An 11,712-nucleotide genomic window follows, 5' to 3' on the forward strand; every position below is an offset into this window, starting at 1 on the left:
ATATATATGTGTGTGTGTACTCCTGCATGCTTACAAGAACCAGTTTATTGATACAGTAGACTCATATAGTTGACATTTGGTTATACTTTATACTTAGCAGTTGTACTTAAGTATCTTTTTCATATTTTTGTTTATTTCAGAATGTCTATATCAAGAGCGATGATTATATTTATAACATGAAGAAATAAGATACTTCGCTGGGAGTGATTAGTTCCAATGTTAAGTTTTTATTTCTTCATTTCATTAAAAATTATTGAATAAGGATATAATTGCGTGCTTTTATGATAAGGTTACGAGATTATTTCTTATTATGCATTTATGTAGAAATATAATTTTTTTTAATAAATTCCAAAATTTTATCTCAATTTTATTATGAGTAAAAAAAGCTTTTTTTTAAAATATTATTATTTACTCTTGTTAGTTTCTTTTTGTCAGATGACCAATTATACTATAAACTGAGAAAAAAAAATCTGTTCTGATAAATCTTTTCAGAATTTAATTTTGAAATTTAAAAAGGGAAATGGTGCATGTCATTCATATAAATGTGCATTTTATTTAACATTGAAATAAATTTAAGAGCAAGAAAAATTTCGAGAAATTATAATATTTAAAATAAATTGTAATTTACTTAACAAAATGTACTTTTGACGTCTTTAACCCCTTAACGATAGGTCAATTTTCAAGAAAACGGTCATAAAAGTGTCTATTTTGCCAAATACACGTATTTGATTAGTGCTAGTATCTAGTTTAAAATAAACTAACTATTTACAATTACCTTAAAAGTATCCTGGTACTGCTATATGGTGTGTAAAATGAGAAATAAAATGTTTTCCGGGCAAAAGAAATGAATTAGTTTTATTCTTATTGGCGCATTACTACTGAACACTCCAGTCCGTCAATATCACGGGAGCGAGAAATAGTGAGCGAAAACTCACTCCGTCATTTTCATGGGAGCGAGTAGGAAATCCCTAACACATTAAAACACGAAAACCCTAAATTAACATCAAAACATTTCAATAAGCGATTGCAAAAAACTTCATGAATTCAATAAAAGGAAACAATAAACTCTTCTATCTAACTAGAAGTTAAGCTTTTTACTGTAGCCTGGTGTAACAAACGTTATGGGCAGAGTGTTGCCATTTTGAAACGCATTAAAAAAAGCATTTTACATGCTCCACTATCAGAGTAGAAACTCCGTATGTATTCCTCTGTGCTGCATAGATTAGCTTCATGAGGATGGATTCCTCATTTCAAGAAGGAAAAACGCTGGTTGGACTGAAGTATTAGGATTTATCTTATTGAATCAAATGAAGAAAGCTCCGCCTACCGTAACAATATAAATATTTTTACTTAAAACTAAAGTCTGAACACAGCGGATTGCTTATAGTTAAAGCATCAAATGAAAGAAAACCGATTTAGCATAAGCAAATAAGTATTACGCACAAAATAGAAAAAGTATCATGAAATTTTTACAAACGAGGAGTCAATCTTGTCAATCATTCAAAAAAGTGACCTAAAATATGCCAATTAATAAGTACTGAGCCATAATGCCTCAGGGATGGAGCATTTTCCGACTTCCAATGTGGTGAACAGTCTTCAAATCCCAGCGATGGCTGGAATTCCGCATCCGGCTTCCACCGACCACAGTGCTGACGCTAAATATCCTCAGTGGTTGATGGATAATGGGTTTGAGTCCCTTAGCCGTCAGGCTAACCACAGTAGGTTTTCCTCTCCGTGTAACGCAGATGCGGGGTGGTTCCTCAAAAAGGCAAATTTCGAGAGTTCCCTTGTCTTCTGGATCGTGTTTAAAATTACGAGGATACGGAGTTGAACATTACTAGTCATAAACCCAAAAATTAGGTCAGCTGTGTTCAACGACGGTTAATAAATAACGGTTATAAAATAAAATTAATAAGTACAAACTATTAATTTTTTTACAGAAATAGACGCAAAAACGTGCCATTTCTGAACAAACGTCCCTTTTCCCCCCCATCGAAATTGTTTTTTTGACATGAGGGGCCGATAAATGAGGAGCCGACAAAATTCGGAAAGTATTGCTTCATAAGTTTCGGCAGTAGAGTTGTCAAATGTTAGTCGTAAAAGTTTTTAAATTATAATATATGAAAAAAATTTACATCATTTAATGAATGTAATCTTAATTGACAATATACAAAATTTGTAAGAAATTGGTTTTTTACTTTTTGAATTATCTATTTTTAAAAGAACATTTAAAATTTAATTTTGTAAGTACTCTTCAAACAATTTCGTTCCAATGCTGTACTTATTTAGTTAATTTCATAATTTAAGATGATCCTAAAATTTACACGTACCTAAAAATTTAAAATTTCTTTAACCTTTAGTAAATTAAACAATGAAAAAATATTAAAAATTATTTTTGACGTACTTTTTGATAAGTTGGATTTATAACAGTGTGTGAAATTATTTCGATTCGCTTAAAAATACCCGAAATATGACGAAATTTGCAAAAAAGCAAAATAAATATGAAGGGATTTTTGACCGCTTTCTTGACTAAACTAACGGGACCATTCTTTCGAGATAGTGGCTCCTATATTTTGATAGTCAAAAATCCAAATCTATCGAAAAAAAACATGTATTTTCGGTAAAAGTACGTGTTTTGTCTCTGTTTATGTAACCTAATTAATAGTTAGTATTAATTAAATAACATATTTGAGGTCCCCCCTTTGAGTCATTAAGATCGGCTATAAGTTCGTGTTTCATGATTATCATTAGAACAATTGTAATTCCAGATAACTTTTTTTTATTTTGCGCTCTGTACTACTATTTTCTTTCACTTCGGTGTTTTCCGTGTATAATATTCCGTTCAAAAATGGGTATTGTTCTTGGTTTTTCATCTTCGCACGTTTTTCGACTGGATTAACTTTATTTACTTAATCAACTTCACTGTAATCACAGATATAATTGAGTTGAAAAAGTTGTGTTCGTTTCCATTTTCTTCCCTTCATGTTTTTTGTGCTTGTAAAAGCTATTCTTAATGTGTCTAGTCAAGACAGCGTTTGACAACCTAGTTAAAGGCCGAAGCATTTTTGAAAATATTTTTAATATCTATTTTGTTAACTGGCTAGTTTTTATAGTGCTGTTTGGTTAGCTACCTTATTTAGGTTACAAATAAAAGCATACCTTTTACCACTGTATGGAAAATGATGATTTTTGTGATGTGTGTTTACATGAAATTGAATTTTTCTCCGAATAGTTGTGATTTTCAATTTAAAAGATAAATGATTTAATTAACGTAAATTAAAAATAGGAAACTAATAATTTTTTTTCAATATACGAACTGATTTAATTATTAAAAAGCTGTATTATTCACAGTTTTTGATTTTTCCTCCAACAACAGTTTAACACATTCTAAATGAAACACTAGATTATTTATTGGTACTTTTTTCTCCTTTTTTACTTTTTCTTTACCTTAATCTGTTTTGTGTTTCAATGCTTCTGATTTTTTTTATTTCTGTTACAAAATAATCTGATTAATTTCGTCTATTTCTTACCAGGGAGTAGCTGGAAAACATTGAGCGCATTCTGGAAATTAAAAACAATTTAGAATATTAAAAAAGGGCATGCAAGAAGTCCTTCTCCTTGTTTAATTTTTTCTAGCAAAGAAATATTTCACTCCTATGCAGAATAGTTCACCAGATGTAGTTTAGATAATTTCAGTTTTTTTTCTTTAAAGCACTTCGAAATTATCGAAAACTTTTACTCCAAATTTATTAACAAGATTCAGCTAGAAAAAAATGCATGCTAGATTTTTTCATTTGTTTTATAAAAAAAAAGAAACGAAAAATATTAGGTTAACCCAATAAAAATACTTCTAATTATGCTTTTCGAGTAAGTTTATAAAAATTTTTTCTTTCTATTATTTTTAAATAAGTTCAAGCTAAACTTATTTGCGGCATAAAAATTTTACGAATGCTCTTTAATAAATGCTGCTTTATAAAAAAATATTTTTACATTACTACTGCTCAAAATATATACCGTAATTAAACTTTTTTTCTGTCTATAATTTTTAACTAAGTTCAAGTTAAACTTATTTATAACATAGAAATTCCACGAGTGGTCTTCTGTAAGTTTCGCACATCCACTGGACAAAATAGGAACCCAATTTCAAACATTTTTTACAATAATTTTCATCTCATTCTAAATTAAACTTAAAGGTAAGAAGAAAAAAAACTCCATGAATATTTTATTTAAAAAAAGTACTGTATTAGAAAATATTTCTATATTTTTGCTGCATATAATGAGAACCTTAAAAAGTCATTGTTCATATGTTCCAGTGTCAAACGTGTTCTGATGTTTAATGGCGGCAGAAAAAAAAAGAAAAAAAAACGCACCACATTGAATAATATTTGATTTAATGATCGGATCTTCACGTTCTGGGACTCAATATTAATGGATTGAGAAGGTGACCTCAAATATGCTAATTAATTAGTGAAGAAGATAATTTCAAGTTACGAAATCAGACACGAAAGCGTACTTTCTCTGAATAAACATACCCTTTTCTCTATGGATTCCAATTTCTGAATCCCAAAATATAGGGAGTAGCTGCATAGATAGGGAGTAGCTATGATTCCATTAGCGGCCAGGAAAGCTGCCCAACAATATTACCCCTTATTGTGAATCTTTCTTTGTGCATATTTATTTACATCTCACGAAATTTTTAAGTGAATTGAAAAGTATTTGCACCACAATTATAAAATTTGTTTATCCAAAAATAACACTATGCTAAAAATAAGTGTAAGTTAATATTAATTCTTTTTTTACTATTTTATTTAATAATAGTCTAAAACATTTTCAACTGTGAGATATAGAATCTAATTTTGCATAAAAAAAATACAAAATTTGAGCTAAAGCAGTCCTGAGAAATTGAATTTTTTTAAAAAAAATTATTTTTTTCGGTTTTAAAATTTTTTATTTCAACTATTCGACTGATTCTGCTCAAATTTTATATTTTATCATATAAAATTACATTTTGTGAAATGATACAAAAATTGTATACCTTACTATTAATTTTTTTACCATAATTAAATAAAATAATGAAAAAGATAAATATTAATTAAATGTTATTATTTTTTGCATGAAATTGTCTTTGTGTGAACGAATTTTCTAATTTAGTACAAAAACTTCTTAATTCGCTTAAAAAGTGGCTCAGATATGGAGAAATACGCAAAATGTAAATTTAATTTTAAGGGTTCTAAACTTTGGACCGGTCTCTTGACCAAACAATTGGAACCTTATTACTCAGATTACGGCTCACCCTATATTTTGGAGATGCGAAATTCGAATCCATCGAAAAAAAAGATATGTTTATTCAGAGGAAGTAAGTTTTGTATCTGATTTTGTAACTTAAAATATCGTCAGCGCAGATTTATTAGCATATTTGAGGACACCTTCTTTGAACCATTAAGATAGAGTCCTACAGCGTGAAGATCCGATCATTAGATTAAACGTTATTCAGGGTGGTCCATATTTTACTTTAGTGCACTATATTTCTTACTATAAGCCAAAAATATTACGTATTTGTAATTATATTCAAGAAAAAATGTGCTTTTTTGGGACGGAAGATTAGTATTTAAGCGAGGTAAAGAACAAAAACACATTCAAAATCAAAAGATTTATTACTGAGAAAAGGGAAGCTGGACGCGTCAAAATCAGTTTCAAGCCTTATGAAACCGAAGGCGTTTCTAAAAAGTGTCTTTCAACTTTTATCTGTCAGGTTTTGATCTTTCTATCTCACTTTCCTCAGCAGTCATTTGTTAGATTTAGATAATGAGTTAGTTTCTACCTACCTTAAGTATTAATTTAAGAAGACTAGTAGGCACACATTTTTTAAATTCAATTTTTGACAATATTATGAAGATTATATGATTTTACCAAGCAATGAAAATAATCGTACAACAATTAGAAATTCGGACTGATAAGTCAGTTTTTGAATTATAGAGAATAGTATAGAATAATTATAGTGCATGTTTATCACTCCTACAGTGCTATCTGGAACAGAAATTCACAAACAATTTTGTGCTTAGAGTAGTCGCCCCCCTAAAAGGACGAAAATAAAATTTTTTTCTAAAAAAAGTAACACAAGTGTTTCATTAATAGTTCAATAAATAACATTATAAATTTGTGTCTGAGATCAAGACACAGTACTTTTGTAAAGCTAAAGTGTTTAAAAGTATTTGGTATAAAGAAATATGCACAACAACTTTTTTCCATATAGTTCATTTTAGTATATGTGCCAATTTTTGCGGAAGGTAATTAGTGGGTTAAAGAAGTGATAAAATAGCAGACACACTGATAAGCCATTTTTTTTAAACTACTCAATTTGACATCAATCTGTGCATTCAGAAAGGTCTTTTAAAGGTCTCCTGAATGTCCAGAAATTTTTGATGCAAGATTTTGATTTTGAAATACAAGCAGTTTTAGCGATCTTAGTTTTTTTTTTACTCCGTTATATTTACCTTAAGCACTTGTAAGTGCTTCTAATTGATACATGAGAATACCATATGTAACTAAGACGCTGGCAATGTTCATAATGAATCCTTTGTGAATAGAAAACATTCCCCAGGCTGTGATTGCTATATTTGACGCCTTGATATTGTGAACCAGTAGAGAGAACAATCCCATTGTCTTCAGACTTGGCGACAGTTTTGTGATTTCCACAGTACTAGTAAGCATTACATCAACCAGAATATCGGTTCCTTGAGTAACTTTCGCTCCTCCCAGAGTCAGAAGAATAAACGTCGTGAGAGTAGACATTGCTGTTATGCCATTGTAACCAACCGAGAAAGGATTTTTAAACATGGGATCATTTGAGACCATGATGCTTACAGTGGTGAAGAAATTGCTGATCATGGATCCGTAAACAAAGAATATGATCACATTCAAGATTCTGTCCACGTCCTTTAGACAATGGTAAATTTGTTTGTAAATATTTGTGTAACGCAAAATCAATTCGTATTGGTCAGGATCTCCAGCTAGCTCATTTTTAAAGTTGATGCCATAGCGGCAAATTATCTTATCTACCGAAAAGAAGGTATGCTGGCAAAGCAAGAGCACGACAAATGACGTAGCCACATTCATTGTATGGGTAAAAATCAATGAAAATGTTACAATCCAAGCAAAGTTTTTGATTTCACTGATTTCTTTCTCAAAATAGATCGAAAACACATGCTGAATTCCTTCCCAGTGCAAATCGAAAAAGAACAGAATAAGTACCGCAATCAGTGAAAAGATCGAAGTAGCCATGTAAAAGCACTGTAATAGCATGAAACGCGTGCCGACGAACACGCCAGGGTCGAGCATAATTGCAAGGCGATGAACATTTCTGATAATTCTGCAGATATTATTTCGCTTCCATATTATCAGCCACATATTTATGTAGACGCAAATACAGAATCCATAATATGTCTACCTGAGAGAGGCTTGCGGCAAAACAAGAAAGCTGTAACGCATACTGATGATAGCAAATATCGTCTTGATCATAATATTAAAAGCACACCAAACTTTGATCGCCATTGATAAAGATCTTTTACTTGAGTAAAGGGACTGCGAAGAGAAAGGATATCCCATTGCAAGCAAAATCATAAATGTGAGTGGAAAAGCACTATTTTGAATTCTAGTTCTCTTCTTAGAATACTTTTCATTCGAAGAAAACACTTCCAAGTGCTTTACGTTATCGTTCAGAACATTTTGATGCATTTTGCTCTTTAAGACTAACTCGAATAAAGTGTATTTCTAAGCTAAAAGCTTTAATTTGTAGTAGTACAACTGCAATATTTCAAACAAAGCAATACCGAAAATATTTACGTATTTTTGTTATTTATTTGAACAGTTATTGCGTGGATTAAAAATTTTCAGATAAAGTTCGGAATTAATTGATGAAAAAGTTTTTTTTTTATCTAAATACATTAAAACAGATGGATAGAGCAAAAAATAGCTTAATATAAATGCAAATTACCAACATGTTCAGCAATATATAAATGGATTCTTAATCGCTTAAGAAAATATTTTATTAAGAAAATTCTCGAAATAGTACTTTTTAAATTTCTTACATATTTATTTATATTTCGAAAAAAAAATAAACGAGTTAAGATGCTTAAATTGTATAAACTGGTGTAGTTATTTTCAATAATAAAATTAATTGTTTATTTAGATAAGCTGAGAATCGTATGATCAAAATATTTTGCTAGAGAAAATATTGATAAAATAAGCAGCTCACTTAACAATAAAAAAACTACATTTATTATATCAGCGTCTAAAGCAACATGATTTTTTATATTCTGGTACGAAGAACTATATTGTTTTCAAAATAATTATTGAAAAAAATGAATAGAAATCCACACTGCCATAATGTTTCTTTTCATGTTTTTTCAATTAAATTGAGAAAAAAATGTAATAATGATATAAATGTTCTTTTTTTAGCAATACATAGAAGAAGGCGAACAATATGAACAAATTGGAAGAAATAAATGTAATTACATTCATATCGCATGCAAGTCAAAATTAAAAATTTAAGTGGAATAACTATTTCCGATATTTGTAAAGGAAATATGCGTTAGAATTATTTGTAACCACTTTCATTTGATTAATGAATTAGTTTTATATTAACATTTTATTTATGTTTTGATGTCAGTCCACCAAAATATTGTTCAGTGCCTAGTAGAGTTTTTAAATTCGAAAACTTTCGAAAGTAATTCTTTGAATATGTATTCGTTTACAAATGAGGTACTAATTTGTTTTATTAATCTTTTTAGAGAAAACTTATTTTTTATTTATTTTCTAAGAGAAAACTTATTTTAAATGAAAAAACTTATTTTATTATTTTAACTTAATTTATTCAACATGGCATGCAAATTCTTCAGATTCCTGAAATTTCAAATTTTTAATATGTGATACTTGATATTTAGTATTCTTCAGTTCTTAAAATTATACCCTTATATTTTTTCTCAAAAACTGTACTTCATACCTTCATTAAATTTTAACATCTATGCATATGCACTATCCTACAATAATAAAAAAGACACGTTCAATTCTTGAAATTTGTTTAAATTTCTTAAGAAATATCTAGAAGATTATTTTGTAGTCCAAGAGGCAATTAGTTCATACCATTTTTCATACTTAGTAATAAAGTTTAAAACCTTCAGAGATTTCAGGGACCGATAATAAATTGAGAAAGAAGCTCCAGAAAATCAAGCAATATGCTTATAACTTTTATCAATTACTTTGGTTGTTATTTGCAATAACTGCATAAAGTTTCATAACTTCAAGGTAAATATGTATTGAGAGATGGACATTTTTATAAAAAAAAACTAATTTTTTGTCTTCTTTTTCTAATAAGTTTAAAAATATTCGAAATAATTAAAAAAAAATTTTTGAGCAATTAAAAAATAATTACAAAATTATTGTTTTAAAACGTGAAAAAAAATGTTAAAAATTGTGCAAGATATGACTATTTAAAGTAGTTCTTTTATAATTCAAATACGAGGAAAAAAATTAAAAAGTCTTTTTTATAATTTTGCAGTGAATTGTTATTTGACAACTAATGAAAAAAGTCTGATTCAAAATATCTTAAAAATTTAAAGAGTTTCAAGCAATTTTCAAAGTAGTCTTTGCACTTTATATTTATTAAAAAAAATGAAAATGGTAAGGGTTTTTCCACAAATTTCATTTTGTACTGTTAAACAAGATTTATTAAAAAAGACACCTGTATAATGGGGAAACATCCCCCATAAAAGAATGTTTTTTTTACTTATATCATCACAATTTGGTGTCCGGACGATTATTGTATGGTTTTATCACTTGTTGTTAAATTTTGTTTTATGAATTTTGTTGAAAACTCCCTATTAATTTGAAATTTTGTTTTAGAAAAGTTCAAAAACTGCTTAAAAAATTGTTTGAAGCTCTTTAAATTTTTAAGATATTTAAATCAAGAGTTTTTTTATTAGTTGCGAAATACAAATCACTGCGAAACTATAATTTTTTTAAAAATTTTAATGCGTATGCGCAGTATAAACGAACGAATTAAAATAGTCATATCTTTCAAAGTTTGTAACGAATTTTTTTCATATTTTAAAACAAAATTTTGCTTTTAATTTTAAATTGTTATACTACTAATATTGATTAATTTTATTAAATATTTCTAAAGTTAGCAAAAAAAATACGTTGGACAAAAAAGTTTATTTTTTATAAAAATATCTATATCTCAGTAAATATTTAAGTTAAATTTAAGAAATTTTATGCAGTTTTTGCAAGTAGTAATCAAAGTAATCGATACGAGTTATGTGTTTATTGCTTGATGTTTGGGCGTAGAGTGTACATAAATACTTGTTTTCTTTCGTAATTTATTGTCGATTCCTGAAACTTCTGTAAACTTTAAACTAAGTATGAAAAATTGCATGAACTTATTATCTCTTAAGTTACGAATTAATCCTTTAAGTATTTCTAGAGAAATTTAAAAGAAAAACATTTAAAATTTCTTTAGAAACATAAAGCTATAAAACTGAAAGCGTTTCTAAAAGATGTCTTTCAGCTTTTGTCTGTCAGGTGTTGATCTTTCAATCTCACTTTCCTCAGTAGTGATTTGTTAGATTTAGATAATGATTTAGTTTCTATCTACCTTATATATTAATTTAAGAAGCCTAGTAGGCACACTTTTTTTACATCAATTTTTGACAATATTATGAAGATTATATGATTTTCTCCAGCGATGAAAAATACTCGTTCGTATAACAATTAGAAATTCAAACGATAAGTCTGTTTTTGAATTATGGAGACATGCATATTTGTTACTCCTACAGAGTTATCTGGAACAGAAATTCACAAGCAGTTTTGTTCTTAGCGTAGTGGGAAGGTAATTAGTGGGAAGGCTGTGGGAAGGCTGTGTGGAAGGTAATTAGTGGGTTAAAGAAGCGATAATATAGCAGTCAAGGACACAGAAATGAATAAACACATTGATAAGCCATATATTTTTCTTAAAAGACGCAATTTGATATCAATTTGTACATTCAGAAAGGTATTCTAAAGGTCTCCCGAATGTCCAGAAATTTTTAATGCATGATTTTGATTTTGAAATCCATGCAGCTTCAGGGATGTTAGTTTGTTTCTTTGACTCCGTTATATTTACCTTAAGCACTTTTAATTGCTTCCAATTGATACATAAGAATACCATACGTTACTAAGACGCTGGCAATGTTCATAATGAATCCTTTGTGAATAGAAAACATTCCCCAGGCTGTGATTGCTATATTCGACGCCTTAATATTGTGAACCAGTAAAGAGAACAATTCCATAGTCTTCAGACTTGGCGACAGTTTTGTGATTTTCTCCGTACTCGAAAGCATTACATCAACCAGAACATCGGTTCCTTGAGTAACTTTCGCTCCTCCCAGGGTCAGAAGAATAAACGTCGTGAGAGTGGATATTGCTGTTATGCCAGTATAACCAACCGCCAATGGAGTTTTAAACATGGGATTATTTGAGACCATGACGCTTACAGTGCTGAAGAAGTTACTGACCATGGATCCATAAATAAAGAATATAATGACATTCAAGACTCTGTCCATGTCCTTCACACAGTGGTAAATCTGTTTGTAAATATTTGTGTAGCGCAAAATCAATTCGTATTGGTCAGGATCTTTAGCTAGATCATTTTTAAAGTTGATACCATAGCGACCAATT

General features: G+C 29.1%; 1 protein-coding gene across 2 annotated transcripts in view; it reads left to right on the forward strand.

The window, feature by feature from the left end:
- Positions 1-161, forward strand: part of LOC122271484 (uncharacterized) — a 126,304-nt gene extending 126,143 nt beyond the window's left edge. Inside the window, exon 6 of one of the 2 annotated variants that reach the window (XR_011638394.1) lies at positions 141-161. The gene's annotated coding sequence lies outside the window, so the exon portion shown is untranslated. The remainder of the gene's footprint in view (positions 1-140) is intronic. The other variant, XR_011638396.1, reaches the window with a different exon arrangement.
- Positions 162-11,712: the final 11,551 nt, after the last annotated feature.

Source organism: Parasteatoda tepidariorum, chromosome 1 (assembly GCF_043381705.1).
Source record: "Parasteatoda tepidariorum isolate YZ-2023 chromosome 1, CAS_Ptep_4.0, whole genome shotgun sequence".
NCBI lineage: Eukaryota > Metazoa > Arthropoda > Arachnida > Araneae > Theridiidae > Parasteatoda > Parasteatoda tepidariorum.